The sequence below is a fragment of the Cetorhinus maximus genome, chromosome 23 (assembly GCF_964194155.1).
Source record: "Cetorhinus maximus chromosome 23, sCetMax3.hap1.1, whole genome shotgun sequence".
Lineage (NCBI taxonomy): Eukaryota > Metazoa > Chordata > Chondrichthyes > Lamniformes > Cetorhinidae > Cetorhinus > Cetorhinus maximus.
Genome location: NC_135901.1, coordinates 50,359,857 through 50,378,036, shown reverse-complemented (window position 1 = coordinate 50,378,036; position 18,180 = coordinate 50,359,857). Strand labels below are relative to the sequence as shown.

At 43.9% G+C, this 18,180-nt stretch overlaps 2 non-coding genes across 2 annotated transcripts; both read right to left on the bottom strand.

Moving 5' to 3' along the window:
- Positions 1–3,402: 3,402 nt before the first annotated feature.
- Positions 3,403–3,476, bottom strand: trnan-guu (transfer RNA asparagine (anticodon GUU)). The gene has a single exon. It is a non-coding gene; the product is annotated as a tRNA-Asn (tRNA).
- Positions 3,477–8,634: 5,158 nt separating this feature from the next.
- Positions 8,635–8,716, bottom strand: trnas-gga (transfer RNA serine (anticodon GGA)). Its single transcript has one exon. It is a non-coding gene; the product is annotated as a tRNA-Ser (tRNA).
- Between the last annotated feature and the right edge of the window lie 9,464 nt (positions 8,717–18,180).

Below are 18,180 nucleotides of genomic sequence, written 5' to 3'. Positions count from 1 at the left end.
TTAACGTAATTAAACCTCCAAGGATGGTTGACAGGATCATTATGTAACAGAGTCTGACACTGACACACATATGGAGATGTTGGGCCAGATGAACAAAAGCTTGGTCAAAGAGATAGGTTTTATGGAGCGTCTTAAAGGAGGAAAGAGAGGTCGAGGTGGAGGGAACGATTCCAGAGCTTGGGGCCTCGGTAACTGAAACCTCGGTCACCAATGGTGGAGCGATTCTGATTGGGAACGTACAACAGGCCAGGATTAGAGGGGCACAGATATCTCAGAGACGTGTGGCGTTCGAGAAGATCACAGAGATAGGGAGGGGCGAGAACCACGGGAGATTTGAACACAAGGATAAGAAAGTTTGAAGTAAATGCATTCTTTGACCGGGAGCCAATGTAAGTCAACGAGTAGAGGGTGATGGGGAATGGGACTTGCTGTGAGTGAAGACACGGACAGCAGTTTTGGATGACCTCAATTTGCGGAGGGGGGAATGTCCACTTACATTCCAGAACTGACATTCTGCTGGATCAGCTCTGCCCTGTTTCCAAGACCTATATTGGTCCTTTATAAGGTGCCGTTCCCAGAACTATACACACTCCTCCAGGTGTGATCTAACCAGGGCTTTGTTTAGCTGTAGCAAACCTTTCCCTCTTTTCTATAACAGCCTCTGTAACAGGCTGTACAATAAGGGGAATTACATTGTATATATCGACTGAGATGCTTGGTCAGAATAAACGTCATTTAAATATTCAATAGGAAATCAATTGCATAAATAAATATTCCTCTTCATTTCGAAGACAACATATGAATCCCCAGTCCAACTCTCCATGTCACTGGAAAATTGTTAATTTTCACACACTGAGCATGGACACTGCAGAAGCTCCTGCACCTCTTTCAATATTGTGTTTCTTAATTCAGAGTTTTCAAAAAGGAATTCATAATTATTTGAAATGGAAAAAAAAAACCTGCAGGCTTATGAAGGAAGAGAATGATATTGGAACTAAGTGGTTAGCTCTTTGAGGAAGAAAGCACAAACCCGATGAGTCGAATAGCCTCCTTATGAGCTGTATCAATTTACAATGAGATCAATTTCTCTGCAGCATTCCAAAATGCCCCGCCCCAATCTTATTCCTGTGAAATAGGATCTTGCAGTGCAGCAGGTCTACACAGTTTCAAATTCTACACAAGTCCCTTTGGCTTTTTCTCGCAAATTGTTTCTGTGGTGCATCGCCAGCGATGCCAACGTCCCATAAATGAATAAAAATACAAATAGTGGTTATCACATTCGCTTCACATGCGCAAGGTCACTGGTTCGAAAGCTGGCAAAGATATTATCAAAACTGAATCGTCTAATTGCGGGAAGTTGCACAATTCCCGTTAGTTGCTAAACAATAACTGAATATATTATCTCACAGCCATGTGTCTTGGCACTTCACCAGGCTTTGAATGATTTTCTCCAAAAGGCACAGTTATGAGAAAGAGACAAAAATGAGACGAATTACAGTGAGATAGTTCGCACATGTGTGAAGTGTTGAATGACCTGCTGATGTGCTGTGTCATTTGATGATTCTAATTTCAGATCAATTTCTCTGCCCCATGGCTATGTTTTTCAGTCGAACTGCACTTCCACAAACCAGGGTTCGGGAGTGCAGTAAGATTGCAGGGTTTGATATTCTAAGTCACTCACTGTGGTTCTGTCCATTGTTTCTGTAGTGTAGTGGTTATCAAGTACATGCAAAAAGTCCCCTGTCTGGAAATGGGTAGAAACATTATCGAGATTTACACATCTAAGTGTGAGGGAAAGTTCCATAATTCACATTTGTTGCTGAATATTAACTGAATATAGTACCTTGCCGCCACATTAAATTTGCCCTTCGCCAGCTTTAAAAAGCATTCTCAAATTCAGGAGGGATGAAACTGACTAGGCACAAAAAAATGCCAGTTTCTTTTGTCAACAACAGAAATTAATGAGTTTACAAATGCAAATTCTCAGTAACTTATTGACTGAAAGATGACTACTTGTGTGATACAAAGACTAGCATTACCCTAAAGGCAGGCGCAACTGATACTGTGATTGAACACAAGGGAATGGGAGAGATGGTCCAAAATCACTTTTCATCGCTCCTCATCATGGATCTTCATTCTATCATGGGCACGGCTGGCCAGCATTTGTTGCCCATCCAGAATTGTCCTTGAGCTGTGTAACTTGTTAAACCATTTCGGAGGGCCGTTAAGAATCAACCTCATCACTGTTGGTCTGGAGTCGCAGGCAGGTCAGACCAGGTAAGGACGACCGATTGAATTCCCTAAAGGACTGGGGGATCACATGGGTTTGTACGGCAATCAATGTTAGTTTCATGGTCATCATGACTGAGAAAATACTGAGGACATGTGCGATCAGAATAAATGTCTTTTGTAAATTCAATATGAAATTAATTGCACAAATAACTAATGTTTATATCAAAAACTTCAGAAGGAACCATAGTCCAACTCTTCATTTCATTGGGTAAGGGAAATGTTCATTAAGGCAAACTGCATGGATTCTGCAGAAACTCTTTCTTCAAAAGGGAATTTGGAAATGGTTGAAAGGGAGAAATTTATGATTCATGGAAAGGGAGAAGGAAACTGGGACTAATAGGCAAGATCTTTGTAAAAGGCTGGTTACAAATAGAATGGGTGGAAGGTCCTCTTACTGCGCTGTGCCATTTGATGATGACATTGTTGATCAGTCTGTCTCCAGCATTCCTAATGAGAACAGCCGAATTCCATTTCTTCAAAACAAAGACCCAAAGTGCTGCTGCATGACGTCACCGCTTAACATTCCAGACAGCTCCATTGGGATCCAGGCAGGGAAATGTTCCTGTAGCGTTGTGGTTACCCAGCTCATTTCGCATGTGTAAGTTACTCCATTCAGTGCTCGGGGAAACATTATCACCCAGCTGTGTGGAAAAGTTACATCGCTCCCATTCCTGTTTGTTGTTGAATGTGAACTGAATGCTGGATCTTGCAGCCACATTAGATTCGCTCTTCACCATTTCTGAAGATAACATTCAGCAAAATAAGAAGATGTTTCCGCTGGCAGCGGGTGATTGGAGAGTGCGGGGTTGGAATATTGTTACTTGTTCCTGTCTCACTCACTGTGGAGCTGATGAAGAGCGACTAACTGATGGGCTTGTTTCAATCCAATAGCCTCATAGATCTGTATTGATTTAGATGGGGGTTCACGATCGTTCATATTCTTTGTTATGTCTGAAATGAATATCCAGAAACAGAGCTTGGTGTGGGAACTCAGTGGGTGAGAGCCGAGTTTTCAACGTGGGAGGTGGGATGGATTTTCTTGTAGTTTCAGGGCCCCGAAACAAATCAAAGCGTTAATGAGTAATGATGGGGAGAAAAAAGTGCCAGCTTCGTCCCCGGGTGGTCTCGAACCACCAACCTTTCGGTTAACAGCCGAACGCGCTGACCAACTGCGCCACAGAGACTTGATAGAAGAGCTTGCACTCTGCAAGATATCCTAAACCAATGGCTCAGTGAGAGAAAGCTTCAGATTGCCGTGACTGCAATGACAATTATTCCCTATCAGTTTTACTCTTCCCAAATAAAGGTTGGGACATTCATCGTGGACACATGGAAAAAGTCTGATCCCACCCACTGCAGACACATCCATGTCACAGGGAACCAGCTCTCCTACAACCGGTGCCGTCTCCCTTCGAGTCTTTCCGTGTTTTGTCTGTTACCAAGTATTCTGATAGTCCCGAAGCCGGTAATTCTAAAGGGGTTTCTCTGTTACACAGCGAGTGGTTAGGATCTGGAATGCACTACGTGAGAGTATGGGTGGGAGGCAGATTCAATCGCGGATTTCAAAAGAGAATTGGACAGAAAATGCAGGTCTCCAGGGACAAACGCGGGGGAGTGAGACCAGGTAAGTTAGTTTCCAGAAGAGAAAGAGATCTCCCTTTTCAGACGGAGTTAAGGAGATTTATTTCCTCTCATAGGGTCATTCGCCTGTGGAATTATTTTCATCAGAGGTTTGGTCATTGAATTTACACAAGCCAGAATTAGACAGATTTATGATAGACTAGGCGGTCAAAGGTTATGGGGAGCAGGCAGGAAGGCGGAGTTGAGACCACAACCAGATTTGTCGTGACCTCAATGAATGGTGAAGCAGGGTCAAGGGGCTGAATGTCCCACTCCTGCCCCTGAGTCTTTTGTTCCTCCGACCCAGGCTGAATGGCCTCCATCTGTGTGTAGCCTTAGCACTGATTCTCTGACACTATGAGGCGCTGGAGAGGCAAATGGCCAATTCCTGCTTCTATTTGTTATGTTCTATTTTGGAGCTGTTACCACCCAAGGCAATGGTTAGTTTACCTTTGATAGTGGGAGCGTGGCCGGCTGGGTTAAGGTGTTTTATTTGGCCTCTGTTCTCTTCGTGGGTTCGAATCAAAATTTCATTTGATTTGTTCTTTCAGTCACTTCACCTGAGCATCGGCTCGTGGCCGTGATGTACTAAGATCTTCATCTTGGCAGGAAGAACAAGGAGACGCAGTATGAATTGCAGGGTGACTAGGGATATGTGGGGCCGAACTCCCTCTTTGTCTGTTATAACCTTTCTGTGATTTCATATGAACAAGATTGAAATTGATGTGAGGTTTGTAATTGTGGATGAGTGGTTAAGACAATGGGTTTGAAATCTATTGGGCTCTCCCCGTGTAGGTTTGAATCCTCGCTGTCTGCTGCTCCTTATTTTAGATGAATCCAGAATTAAATTAATTGTTGGTGAAATGGAATAAAAACTTTCCAAAGACTCCCGTGTGTTTCTCCGGCTTCTGTTCCGCATTTCTTCATTTCCGTTCATCTGCAAGCATTCACCAAATCTGCAGTCTGAAATGGAACAATAATTGGAGAAGCTGGTGACATCCTAACTTTCTGGGTGTATGTGGATCCTGAGGCCTCTGTCACTCTCGGTGCATGTGTCTGTGTGTGTTCCTCTGTGTGTGTCAATGTGGCTCAGTTCCCTGTGGGGATGAACACTTTTTTACCATCACAAACTTCATTCACATTATTCGTGCAACTTCATGTTAGAATGTTATGGTCCCCCGTCTTTTCCCCGGAGACCTGAATTTTCTGTCCAATTCTTTTTTGAAATCCGCGATTGAATCTGTCTCCCTCACACTCTCAGGCCGTGCATTCCAGATCCTAACCACTGGCTCTGTAACACAGAAGCCCCTTCAGAATGGTACACTTTATGTGATGTTGCCTCTCTTCATTCTTCTGACCAACATGAATCACTTCACACTTCCCTACATTAAATTTCAGGTTCGCTTTAACAGTTTACACGAGGAATTCCTGTGCATTGTGACAGTTCACACAGCGGTAAGAAAAAAGTTAGCTCCTGATCAGGAGTTGAACCTGGGCTTCGGCGGTGAAAGCACCAAATCCGAAGCACGAAGCTCTCCGACTTCCAGTGAAGCCGAGGCTGTTTTCACTCAGAAACCAGCGGCTGTGATATTAACAAAGCGGGATGGAGAAAGACTCAGTTTGAGCGGTGACACTGCACATGTGAAAGCAGCAAATTTTTAAAAAACGGCAGCGCCCAGCATAGGGCTCGAACCCACGACAGAGATTAAGAGTCTCACGCTTAACAGGTAAACTAGCCAGGCAGACACAGTCATTGCTTCCTATGCAAAAATTCAGGGAGATCAATGTCTCTTCCTCCCTGGAGCCTCAGCTTGTTCTGAATTTCAAAGTATGGGAGATAATCGACCGATAAAATCCACAAGGTTGCAATGCATTCCTCTCAATCATCAGTAACATCATTCACATCTTCCATTTCTTTGCTGCACCTCCTTCCAAACATTGCAAACTCCACTTGCATCTTTCATCCTGATATTTTTCTCTTTGACATTTTAATATGAAGCTGCACAATTAATGTGAGTTAAGTTTGTGATGGTAATTATGTATCCATCACCTCGGAGAGCTGAACCACATTGACACACACAGAGGAACACACACAGGCACATACACCGAGAGTGCCAGAGGCTAAAGGAGAGACGAACACCCAGAAAGCCAGGATGTCAAAAACTTGGCCAACTGTTGTTCCATTTCAGGCTTCAAATGTTGTAGCGAATGTTTGTAGATGAACAAAAGTAAGAAACACGGGGGTGTTGGGGTGGTTTTCTTTTTCATTTGACTGATAATTTATTCTGCAGACAGTTTGTGTCAATCAGGAATGAGAAGAAGGGGAGTTGGCAGGATTGGAACCATGTGGAAAAACGCCTTAAGCACTCGGCCAGGACAACTGGGTAAAGGCTGCATGTTGTTTGTTTAAAATAATAGAATGAATACAGGGAGTACCAGTGAAAGAAGGTCTTCCAGTCCGTGCCATTGCCCCACATTTTCCCAGTCACCCTGGGATTTACACTGTCTCTCCTCATTCTTCCAAATGAAATACAACACTGCACAGCTCAGCTGCCCCTTAACCGCACGGAGAATCTTTTGGAAGCGCCTCAAATAACAAAGCACCAGAAAGTTTGACAGAGGTGGTAGTAAAGCCCAAATCACTAGAGAGATCGAAACCTGAACCAGCGGCTGATCCCGCTCGGCCTCACTACTACATTCAGATTAGACACAAACATTGTCTCCACTAACATTGTCACTGAATTAGAATATAAAAAATTATGATCAGGAATTGGCCATTCGGCCCCCCGAGCGTTCTCAGCTACTTAATAAGATCATGTGAAAACTTCAATCATCACCCAGTAACATCCGGACGTTTAGTTGCTGAACAGTCTCCACTCAAAGAAAAGGGAGAAATGTTTTAAAACTGCTCTTTTTTTCCCTGTACCACCTTAACATGAAGCCACAGAACTAACATGGCCAATGTTTGGGTGGTAAAAATGGGAAACTGAACCACATTGACACATACAGAAAATCACAAATATGCACGTTGTTAAGATTTGAAATTCTCCATATTTTCACCATGTCTTCCAATGTGCAGAAAGTGGAGCTGTGATCAGCTTATAGCTCAGAAGATGTACAGCAAGAATGTATATAACAGGCTGATGCTAACAGTGCCTGTTTGGACTCGGTGAGCTGCATCTGACGATTGAGAACATTTAATTGCCGCTCAACGAGTCCGGTTCCAAATTCCCTGCCATAAATGAAAAGAAAACTCGCTGAATTTGCTGAATGTCTTGAATTCAAAGCATCATATGGAAGGTAAGAAAGTTCATCTTAACCGTGGTATTAGGAAAAATAAAATGACGGAAAGTTACAGCATAGAAAAGAGGCCATTCGGCCCTGTGTGCTGCTTTCAAAGAACAGTGTGATTGGTTGATCTGAATACTTTTAGGAAGAATGGGAAAAAAGGAAAACGAGGCGGGGTCGCGCTGTTAATAAGGAACGAGATCGGTACATTAATGACAGAGGATCTCAGATTGAAGGATCAAGATGTGGAATAAGTTTGGGTGAAGCTAAGAAACAGCAAGAGGCAGCAAACATTGGTGGGAGTTGTTTATAGGCCACCAAACTGTAGTGGTAATGTTGGGCATGGGATAAATCAGGAAATTAGACCTGCATGTGACATGAGTAATACAGAAATAATATTCTGCCTCGCACCACCAGCTCTATAGTCAGTGCTTGGTAACCTATCACAGTCCTTCTCTTTTATTTTCACTCCCTCACTCAGACACTGGGTTTGTTCCCGAGTTTTGCCCTTGTGACATTTCCAGCTCTGATGTGAAACTTACACTCTCACTCCATCATTTCTAGCAGAGCTTTACAGTGTTATTTTCAACCAGCAAATCAATCACATTGATTTGAACAGCTCGCCCAGGAGGAATAAGTTTCAACTCCCTAACCAGGAATCGAACGCAGGCTGTACTGATAAAATTACCGCATTCTAACCACTAACCTAGCAGTTTGACACATGCAGGCTGCTTGTGGAATTTTCCCTTTCCATATCACTTTTACCAGGGACAAGTTTCTTTGACCAAATGGTCTGTGTCATTTGAACACAAGTGACGTCTTCAGCCGATGAGAAAAACCATTGCTGTTTGCTGGAACATGAAATCGATACTTTCCTCCTTTAAGACAGTTCTTAAAGCCTCCCCCTTTGACGGAGCTTTTAGTCATCTGACCGAATATGAGGCTCAGCGTTGTACTTTGTTATACAATGCTCCTGGGGAACGCCTTATGACTTTTCATTAGGTAAAAGGAGCTTTATAAATATAAGTTGTTGTTGTAGTCCATACATAGAAAGAGACAGACTCCTCTTGTCTTTTTCATCCTGATATTTTTCACTGTAACATTGTAATGTGAAGTTGCACCACGAATGTGAATGCAGTTTGTGCTCGTAAAAATGTGTTCACCTCCTCAGGGAACTAAACCACATTGACCCACACAGAGGAAAACAAACAGCGGTATACACCGAGACTGACAGAGGCCTAAGGGGAGACAAATGCCAGGATGAAATCATGCCACAAAATTGACTCATTTTTTTTTCCATTTCCGACTGGAGATTTGCAGAAGGCTGACAATGAACGGAAACAAGAGAACACGGGTGTGTTTGGATCACTTTTCCTCAATTCAAACGACAATTAGCTCTGTCTGTGTGCAGTTAAAGTCAGAAATAACAGGAAACATAGTCAGCAGGATTCGAACCTGCGCGAGGTAACCCCAATAGATTTCCAATCCATTGCCTTAACCACTCGGCCACGACTACAGAAATTGCTCCTATAATACTATTAGTTGTATGAAATCATAAAAGTTCCAGCAGAGAAAGCGGTCTTTCTGCCCATCTTGTCATGGCCATGACCTGGCCTTTTCCCCAGAACCCTGCAATTTATCCTGTCTCTCCTCGTTCTTCCCACCAATCTGGGAATGAAAGAGTGAGAATGATCTAACCTGGCCAATTACCGCCCCATCAGTCTACTCTCCATCATCAGTAAAGTAATGGAAGGTGTCATCAACAGTGCTATCAAGCGGCACTGAATTAGCAACAACCTGCTCACTGATGTCCATTTTGGGTTCCGCAAGGGCCACTCAGCTCCTGACCTCAATACAGCCTTGGTTCAAACATAGACAAAAGAGCTGAACTCCAAAGATGTGATGAGAGTGACTGCCTTTGACATCAAGGCAGCATTTGATCGAGTGTGGCATCAATGAACCCTAGCAAAACTGGAGTCAATGGGAATCAGGGGAAAACTCCCCGCTTGTTGGAGTCATACCTGGCACAAAGGGAGATGGTTGTGTTTGTTGGAGGTCAGCCATCTTAGCTCCTGGAAATCACTGCAGGAGTTCCTCAGGGTAGTGTTCTAGGCCCAACCATCTTCAGCTGCTTCACCAATGACCTTCCTTCCATCATAAGATCAGAAGTGGGGATGTTCGCTGATGATTGCGCAATGTTCAGCGCCATACCCGACTCTTCAGATACTGAAGCAGTTCATGTCCAAATGCAGCAAGGCCTGGATAATATCCAGGCTTGGGCTGACAAGTAGCAAGTAACATTCACACCACACAGTTGTCAGGTAATGACCATCTCCAACACGAGAGAATCTAACAATCGCCCCTTGATGTTCAATGGCATTACCATCACAAATCCCTCACTATCAACACCCTTGGGGTTAACATTGACCAGGAACTGAACTGGACTAGCCATACAAACACTGTGGCTCCAAGAGCAGGTCAGAGGCTAGGAGTCGTGCAACGAGTAAGTCTCCTCCTGACTCCCCAAAACCTGTCCACCATCTACAAGGCGCAAGTTTGAAGTGTGATGGAATGCTCCCTACTTGCCTGGGTGAGTGCAGCTCCCGCAACACTGAAGAAAATGGACACCATGCAGGGCAAAACAGTCTGCTTGACTGGCGCTACATCCACATTCACTCTCTTCACCACCGACGCGCAGTAGAAGCAGTGTGTACCATCTACAAGGTGCACTGCAGGAATTCACCAAGGCTCCTTAGACAACAGCGTCCAAACCCACGACCATTCCCAGCTAGAAGGACAAGGGCAGCAGATAGATAGGAACACCAGCACCTGGAAGTTCCCCTCCAAGTCACTGACTATCCTGACCAGGAAATATATCGCCGTTCCTTCACTGTCACTGGGTCAAAATCCTGGAACTTTCTTCCTAACAGCACTGTGGGTGTACCTACACCACATGGACTGCAGCAGTTCAAGAAGGCAGATCACCTTCCCAAGGGCAATTTCGGATGGGCAATAAATGTTGGCCCAGACAGATAAGCCCACATCCCATGAATGAATTTTAAAAATCATTCATGTTAGCCTGCAAATTATATTGCCTTGTTCTTCTGGCCAAAGTAAAGCTCTGCAAACGTCAGGGCCTGGAGTAAGTCTGACGTATTTGCTCAGGTGAGGAACCAGCTGAAGCTTTCAGTATTGGCTTTCTTAACTCCGAGTTTCCAAATGGGAATTGAACAATGGCTTGAAAGTGAAAAAGAAACAGGGTTAAGGAGAAAGAGAAGGAAATTGTCGTTAATTATAAAGCTCTTTGTACAAAACTTACATAGACACGATGGGTGTAAGGGCCTCTTACTGAGCTGTGCCATTTGATGATGACATTGTTGATCAGTCTGTCTCCAGCATTCCTAATGAGAACAGCCGAATTCCATTTCTTCAAAACAAAGACCCAAAGTGCTGCTGCATGACGTCACCGCTTAACATTCCAGACAGCTCCATTGGGATCTTTACAGCGCAGGGTTTATAGAGGCGAGTGGGGTCACATTCACTTCCCATATGATGGAGCTGCGGTTTGAAACCTGGCAAGAACATTATCCAAGCGTGTTTATTTCAGTGTGAGCGAAAGTTCGATAATTAACGTTTGTTGTAAATATGAACACAAGGGTTGGAATCCTGCTGACTAAAGTTTTCACCATTTTAGATTTTAACAAAATTAATTATCAGCTAATTAGAAGGAAACCCATCCAAATATGTCGGTATTTTCTGATTTCCATTCATTTGTCAACATTCAGGAAATTTGCTTTCGGAAATGGAACAAACACTGAGCCAAGTCGGTGACATCCTTGCTTTCTGGGTGTGGGTCTCTCCTTAGGCCTCTGTCACTCTCGGTGTTTTTCTCTCTGTGTTGGTTTCTCTGTGATTGTCACTGTGGTTCAGATCCCTGAGGGGGTGAAAAAGTTTTTAACATCGCAAACTTTATTCACATTAGTTGTGCGGAATGCATGTTACAATGTCACAGAGGAAAGCATCAGCGTGAAAGATAAAACTGGAGACTGATCCTTTCTACAGCTTATATTGAAAAGCGCCTTTAACCTAATGAAACGTCACAAGGCGTTCCCCAGGATCATTATATAACAAAGTGTGACACCGAGCCACATATTCGGTCAGATGACTAAAAGCTCGGTCAAAGGGGGAGGCTTTAAGAACTGTCTTAAAGGAGGAAAGTACCGATTTCATGTTCCAGCCATCAGCAATGGTTCTTCTCATTGGTGAAGAAGTCACTTGTGTTCAACCCAAACAGACCAATTGGTCAGAGAAAGTTGTCTCTGGGGAAAGAGATCGGGAATGAAAAAGAAAATATCATAAGTTGCCTCCATAATGCAAATGTCAAGCCTTGTTGGTAGTTTCCCTGATGTCCACTGACTGGGAATCGGCGCTTCCATTGGACCAACAGCGAATAGGGTGGAGGGTTTTGGAAATTGAAAGTTACACATGAGCAGCTTGTGGGACTATTTCATCTCACTGTCAATTTCATGTTCCAGCTCACAGCAACCGTTGTTTTCATTGGCTGAAGAAGTCGTTTTTCTTGAACCTAAACAGGCAGTTTTGTGGTGAAAGAGATCTGAACTGAAAAACAATAGGCAAAAGCAGCGTAGATAAGCCAAATCGAAAATTATTGGTGCAGCTTCCCTGGTGATCTCATGGTTAGGATGCGGCGCTCTCAGCGCTGCGGCCTGCATTTGATTCCCGGTCAGGGAATGTCAATTTGTTGGAACGAGTGTTGGTTATTCATTGATTGGAAACGTTTAAAAGCTCCATCAAAATCAGAGAAGTGAGAGTTTAAGTTTCGCCTCAGAGCTGGAAAACATCACACTTGGTTCAAGTGGAGTGAGGGAATGAAGGAAGAGGAAAAGTTGCAAAGTACTGACTATAGAAATGTTGGTGTGAGGCAAAGTATGGGTGGGAGAAGTACGAATTTTGCTGCCTACTGTTTGCACCGGCACAAATATCACTCTTGATGGATCAAACAATCACTACTGCTCTTTGAAAGCAGCACGCCCGGCCGAATGGCCTCTTTCTGTGCTGTAACTTTCTATAATTTTATAGCAATAGCACGGGTCGTTCTGCCATTTTATGACCCACTCGAGCGAGATGCGCTGTCTTACCTTATATTCGGCTCTTTTGAAACCTAAACACGGAGCAAATTCTGCGAGTTTTCTTGTCAGTTCCAGCACGAGATTTGTCACGAGACTAATTGAGCGACACATTAATGGTGCCAATCCTTCACTGGAGCTCACCACATCCAAAGAGCACTGTTACCATCAGCCTGTTATGTACCTTCATGCAGTGCATCTGCTGAACAATATAAGCTGATCACAGCTCTGCTTTCTTAACATTGAAACCCAGTGTGAAAATCAATCAAAAAGCTGAACTGGGAGGAGAGTGACTGTGGATAATCGGCACTGGGCACATTCCTGTAATCAGTATCTGGGAGAATCAGGAAGATGAGATCCAGGTGTCTCTTTACCCACGAGTTTTACCCATTCCCACGAATTGACTGTGTCTGCATCAAGCAGCTAATTGACCTGGGAGCTGGAAGGGCAGAGGGAGCTGGGGGCGAGACAGAAGCAGAAAGAGATGCGACATGAAAGTACTTTGAATTTGATGTGTGTCAGTTGCTTTCAGTGATGAATGTCTGCCATGTAAGTTTCACAGGAGCCGCAGTGATCAGTTGGTGTTTTATTTAAGCAGCAAGATTTCAAATTAAAAAGATAAAAGCAAATTACTGTGAATGATGGAAATCTGAAACAAAAGCAGCATATGCTGGAAAAACTCAGCAGCTGGAGCGAGGGTCAATGTTTCCAGACAGTACGACTTTTATTCAGATTTTTAAAGTATTACAGCGCCCAGTGTGGGGCTAGAAACCATGACCCAGAGATTAACATTCTCATGCTCTGCCGACTAAGTCAATCAGGAACATGAAAACATGTTTTGTATCCCAAAATACATAGTTAAACCTGTTGCTTTCTACCTGATACCTCAGCTTGACCGGAATTTTAAAATGTGGAACGTAATTGGCCTACAAATGCCCCAAAGTTGCAATGCATTCCCCTCAATCATCAATCACATCATTCACATCTTCTGCTTCTTAGCTGCACCTCCTTCCAAATACTGTGATCCATTTTCCTCAGGATTTTCTCCTGGATTTAATATTTACCTGCTTCGTGTCCTCATTTTGAAATCAGAATCGCTTCAATATCCAACACAATTTGAATTGCAAACCTGACGGGCAAACAATGGAAAACAAGTCACTTGGTAACACAAATCCCATGGTGCTCATTTTCAGATTCACAACAGTCAGATTTTCAATAAAATGAAGGAATTTTACAGTGAAAAGTTTAGAAAGTTGGTGTGACTTTTATTTGTGACTTAGTCACTCGGGTATTCTGTAAATTCTGTTCGGAGGTTTTTCCTGAGCCTGTGCTCGTTGTATTGGGAGGTTTGGCCCGGGTTGGAGTATCTTGCGTTCCAGGGATGGGCAGTAACCCGCTGACTGAAGCTGCAGTCGCTGCTTTCTGCTGGCAGTGGGTGATTGGAGAGTGCGGGGCCGGAATATTGCTGCTTTGCTGTTTTTCCCTGTCTCACTCACTGTGGAGCTGAGGAAGAGAGAATAATTGAGGGGTTCGTTTGATTCCAATAATTTCATGGATTTCTAATGGGTTAGATGAAGGTACAGAGTGGGTCCAAGTCTTTTCTCATTGTATTTGACAGAAAACGTAATTTTAAAAAGAAGCTGTTTTTGTGGGAGCTCACTGGACAACAAAAGACCTGCCACCGTTTTGGGGATGATATCCTGCAGCCCAAGTACCCAATGACAACCCGGCACTGTGTGACAATGATTAATGATGAGGGGGAAGAACAGTAAAAATCTTCACCCCCTGGGTGACCAATTGCGCCACAGACACTTACACAAACCTAACTGACAAGGTTTCCAAACCAGGGTGTCACTGAGTCTAATGTTCAGAATGCCGCTACCCAGATAGCCATCACGCTCTGTCAGTTTTACTCTTCCAAAATAAAGGGTGGGACATTCATTCCAGATACATGGAAACAGTCTGATCCCACAAACTGCAGACACATCCATGTCACCGGGAACCAGCTCTCCTACAACCGGTGCCATCTCCCTTCGAGCCTTTCATTGTCTTGTCTGATACCAAGTATTCTGATTGTCCCGAAGCCGATATTAGGTTTGAATTCCTGATGTGCAGTAACGAGAATCCTTTCAATGTCTCAAATCAGTTAATTTCACTGATAACATTAGAGTCAATGTCCCAGCGTCTTAAAGAAGGGAAAGGTGCCTTGACTTTCTCTGGTCAGTCGGGCAGTTCACCCTTCATTCGCATTGGATTCCATTCCTCAAAGTGGATTTTCATTTCCTTCTTGAGTTCCCTTACTACATCTGGCAGCATCTTTGGATTGAGAGGCATTATTAACATTTCAGAAGCAGTGCAGTTCTGATGAAAGGTTACAGACCTGAAATAAAAACCATGTCTCTCTCTCCACAGTCACTACCAGATCTGCTGAGAATTCCAGCATTTTCTGTTCTTATTTCAGATAACCAGCATTTGCAGTATTTTTGCTTTACTTTACCTGATCAGTGAAACATATAAGATCCTCAGGGGACTTGACAGGGCGGATTTGGAGAGGATGTTACCTCTTGTGAGATAATCTAGAACTCGGAATCGCTGTTTAAAAACAAGGGGTCACCCATTTAAAATGGAGATGAGGCGATTTTTCTTCTCTCAGAGGGTCGTGAAACTTTGGAACTCTGTTCCTGAAAAAGCTGTGGAAGCAAAGTCTTTGAATATTTTTAAGGCAGAGGTCGATATATACTTGCTAAGCAAAGGGGTGATAGGTTATCAGTGATAGGTGGGATACAGATTTCAGGTGACTATCAGGTCAGCCATGATCTTATTAAATGGCGGAGTAGGCTTGAGGGGCCGAATGGCCTCCTCCTCCTCCTTTTTCTTATGTAGTGCTAAGAATGTGGAACCCATTACCAGTCGATTTCGAGATCCATGTCTGAGCTGAAAATGTGTAGGTAAACTCACACTGTAAACAGATTGTTCACCAGTTAAAATTAGAAAGGGATTCACTCTCACCCCATTTACTGACACAGCAACACAGTTTTGCTGGTGGGAGACCATTCAGATACTTCAAATGTGCAAAGGGCTTTATTCAGTTTGCCCACACGTTAACACACCAACTTTAAAAGTTCAAACAATTTGATCCATAATCAGAGCAGAGATGCTGGCAAGACATGGTTTAAATGTTCCATGTATCGGGGGAAATGTTACTAGCTCACCCCATCTGCTGAGGCTGCACTGAGTTCAGATCTAACTGTCGGGGTTTGTTCTGCATCCAGGCGAGAATTGCGGTGGACCCCGGAGCAATTTGGCTGCTGTATCATTGATTCAACAATTTTATGTCTTTGCCCTATGGCACCCATCGTATTCTGATGACAGGACAGAGGTTTCTGTTCTACAACGTGATCTTTCAATGGCGGAGCGGCCACCCAGCATTCACTGCGGGGCAGAATATGCCCTATCTTCACAACAGCATGGCCATACGCATGCGCAGTGTTGAGAGTGCTGGGGCATGCGCATTGCGGTCGGATCCATGAGCATGCGCAGTGCTGGTCTGTGACTGAAGCTGCTCAGTGCGTTTGGGCGAATGTCGAGTGGAGCAAACTAACAGAGTTAGTGGGTGTGAGAGGAGGAATGGAGCCAGCGGAGTGGGAAGAGAGGCTTCATAAAGACACAGTGCAGGCCGCAGGCCCCAAATAATAAGGTACCAGTCTTGTGTTTGCAGAGAACGGGCCGAAAAATTCTGGATTTCTCCCTTCGCCAGGCACGGGGTAACGGCCGCCATCTTTATAGGGGGCAATGTGCAGCGGGGCGCATGCGCGGTCATCCTGGTCCAGGCAGCAGGAGGAGAGAATGTTGTGCATTTCTATCCTGGACTGACAGGGATGGATTTTGGAAACTCCTTTTACAGGGGGTTAGAAGGGGAAGATTTACACACAACAAACTCAAACCAAGAGAAACGTTTGTTCTTTCTGAGTTTCAATCCTGGATTGACCTTCATGGATTTTTTGAATTCCATTTACAGGATGTTAGAAGAGGAGGAACTCAAGGGATACTTGAGGGAGATGAGAAACTGAAACCAAACATCACGACAAAATCTGAAAGTCTCTTGATTCACCAGGACCTGAATAGCACCAGCCTTTGAATGTAAGCATTGAGGTCATTTTCAGTTACTGGGTAAAAAATCTCTTCCTCACATTGTGGATCTTACCTCAAATCTTAAATCTCTGTCCCTTAATCCTTTCATAATCAGCTAATGGGAACAGCTTTTATTTAACTGCCTTTTAGAATCCTGTACACCTCTATCAAATCTCCCCTGAAGCTCCTTTACTCCAAGGAGAACAACCTCAATTTCTTGAATTTAATCTTACAATTAAAATCCCTCATCCCTTGACCCATTCTGATAAATCTCCTCTGTCCCCTCTCAAGGCCCCTCACATCTTTCATAATGTGTGGTGATCACTGGTTTGCACAGACCCAGATGTTCTGTGTCTGTGACATCATCACACATCGACAATTACATTGTGACAGCATCACACATTAACAATTACACGGTGACATCACCCCGCTCCCCGGGTATTTCCTCAACTGGGAGATTTTTCTCTGACTCCAGTGCTTCTGCTATCTTTCCAGCTGCAGGCTCCAGCAGGAGAGTTTAAAGTTGAAAATGGTGATATGGTTTCAGAGGTGAGTATTTTTCACCATCCATCTACAATTTAGAGCTTTTAGTGCTGTGCTCTGTTTTCTGTGAGAGGTTCCAAGTCTCTGGGACTGGTGTGGCTCCTTTACTGAGGATCTGAATCCATGTCCATCCATTGCTCTGTTTCACCTCTGCCCTCCCTGATCACCTCTCTGCCATTGTCTAACTTCCTCTGTCTCTAATAATGGATCTATTTGAGTTATGTTTAGTATTTTATTGTTACTTCTGCTGACTGTGTCTCAATGAGGTTTCCTCCACTGCCCATCCCCTGACCATGTGCTGCTGGGTTCCCAGCTTTATCTTCCCACAGTATCTTTCATAGTCAGGAATTGTTTTTCCTGCACTCTAGTCCATTTCTATTCCACTTCTGAGCTTATATTGATCATCAAATTCTGCAGCATTTTTACTCCCTGTAAATCATTCTGCGAACCCTGAAATGTTTACTCTGTTTCCCTCTCCACAGATACCAGCAAATATTGCCAATCCCCAGTTGCCTGTGGAGAAGATGATGTTTGACCTTCTTGAACCGCTGCAGTCCGTGTGGTGAAGGTGCTCCCACAATGCTGTTAGGTAAGGAGTTACAGGTTATTCACCCAGTGATGATGAAGGAACAGTGATATTTATCCAAATCAACAACAACAATTTGTATTTATAAAGCACTTTTAATGTAAGACAATGTTCCAAGGCATTTCACAGAAATGTTACAAAGCAAGGTTTGACACTGAGCCACATGAGGAGATATTAGGGCAGGTGATCAAGCGTTTGGTCAAAGAAGTGGGTTTTACGGAGTGAATTAAAGGAGGAAAATGAGGTAGAGAATGGGAGAGGTTTAGGGAGTGAATTCCAGAGCTTGGAGCCTTGGAAAATGACAGAATCGGCACGAATGTGGAATAATAGAAATCAGGAACGCTCAGCATGCCAAATTGGAGGAGCGCAGATATTTCCGAGGGTTGTGATGCTGGAGGAGATTCCAGCAATAGGGAACAGCCGTGCAGAAATTTGAAAATAAGGGGTGGAGTCGGGCGATGTTACTGAGGTGGAAATAGGCGGCCTTGGTGATGATGTGGATATGTGGTTGGAAGCTCATCTTGGGGTGAAATATTTCACCATGGTTGTGAACAGTCTGGTTCAGTCTCAGAC